Source organism: Phragmites australis, chromosome 5 (genome assembly GCF_958298935.1).
Source record: "Phragmites australis chromosome 5, lpPhrAust1.1, whole genome shotgun sequence".
Lineage (NCBI taxonomy): Eukaryota > Viridiplantae > Streptophyta > Magnoliopsida > Poales > Poaceae > Phragmites > Phragmites australis.
In genome coordinates this window covers 10790814-10792791 of record NC_084925.1, presented here as the reverse complement: position 1 = coordinate 10792791, position 1978 = coordinate 10790814, and positions in this window count along the sequence as shown.

The window sequence follows — 1978 nt, the reverse complement described above, 5'->3', positions numbered from 1 at the left end:
ACTTGTAGTTGGATTAACTTAATAGATTGCTCTAGGTTGGAATGTAGGTGGTTGTTCTATGGTGATGAATTTTGGAAAGAGGTAGAGATCTAATTGAGATCTAATTTAGAAAAAGTTTGCAATTTATCATTATTAGATGTATACAGATGATCTATATTTCATTTATAGTTGGATTTACTTGCTTGATTGCTCTAGGTTTGAATGTAGGGGGTTGTTCCCTGGTAATGAATTTTGGAAGGAGCAAGAGCTCTAATTGAGATCTAATTTAGAAGAAGTCACAATTTTGTCATTCTAGATGTATAGAGATGATTTAAAGAGTATATTAAAATCACATGTAAATAGATGTGGGTGCGTACACTAAAATCTAGCTCTAATTTTCTAATATATTGATTGCGTATACTTTTAAAGTCTTGAATTTAAAAATTAATCCAATGTATTTTCTCTATTCATTAAACATCATAGTGAATTTAACACAATTGATAGAGTATTGTGTTATAGGGATGGCACGTCCACTCACAGGCCGCAATTAGATATGGCAGCCTTTGGAGGTGGGTCTCATGACCCGGCCCAAGTGCCGGAAGGAGATGTTCCCTCAAATAGGAACCAATCAAGATATGATGTATTTCAATGAATTCGCTCAAGATTTTGAAATGTTTAATGATTATAAGTTGTATGGATTTAATTATAATGATTTACAGATGGAGCGGTCATGGATGAACAAGAATCAAGGGTCAGAGTTCTTTAATGGCATTGAGGCTTTTTTAAGGGTTGTCGCGGTGTACAAGAAGACAAAAAGGAAGCGTGTCGATCACTATATATGTTGTTCGTTTGTCGATTACAAGAACTAGAAGCAGTTTTCAAACATAGAGAAGATCCATGCATACTTGATTCATAGGGGTTTCAAGGTTAGCTATACCCGTTGGACTGAGCATGATGAACTTGAATAGGTTGTGATTGAATGGCAATCAACAGTCAATGAAAACAGAGGAAACGATAAGACGGCTAACAAAAAGTTCGATATGTCGACATTCGAAGATACTTTTTTCAAGAACGATGAAGACAATACTTTTGTTGGCAACAATGAAGACGACATAGAAAAAATGTTGCAAGATAGGGAGGGGGAATTTACTAATGAAAGACAACATCAAAAGTTTCAGCGCATGGTAGAGGACTCTAAAACACCAGTTTACCCGAACTGTAAAGATGAACATAATAAGTTGCATGTGGTGCTGACACTGATGAAATGAATGCTAGCAATGGTTGGGCCGATAAGTGCTTCAATGAATTGTTAGAATTCTTGAGGGAATTGCACCCAAAGGGAAGCGTGTTTCTTGAAAACATGTACCGTGCCAAGCAGGATGTCTGCCCGTTGGGATTGAAAGTAGAGAAAATACATGCATGTGAAAAATGACTGCATGTTGTTTCGCAACGAGGATGTAAATTTGAAAGTGTCGCGTTTGTAATGCACCATGGTACAAGCACAACATTGATGATATCAAGAGCGATGGTGTGGGGGTGAAGAGAAAGAAGAAAGACACCCTCCTGTTAAGGTGGTTTGGTATTTCCCTATAATCCCTTGTTTGAAGAGATTGTTTGATAACAAAGCGAATACCGAGTTGATGTGATGGCACACCGAACAGCGTAAGAAAGATGGAATGCTTAGACACCCTGCTAATGGCATGCAATTGAGGATATTCGATAAAAAATACAAGAAATTTAGAGATGAAGTGAGGAATATAATATTCAGGTTGAGTACAGATAGGATGAATTCTTTTGGCAACATGAGAAGTACTCATAACACTTGGCTCGTGACTCTCTGTATCTACGATCTTCCACCTTGGATGTGTATGAAGCGGAAGTACCTTATGATACCTTTGTTGATTAGTGGGCCGAATAAATTAGGCAACGATATCGATGTGTACTTCAAACCATTGCCTAAAGATCTTCTTGTACTGTGGAAAGATGGCATATGGATATG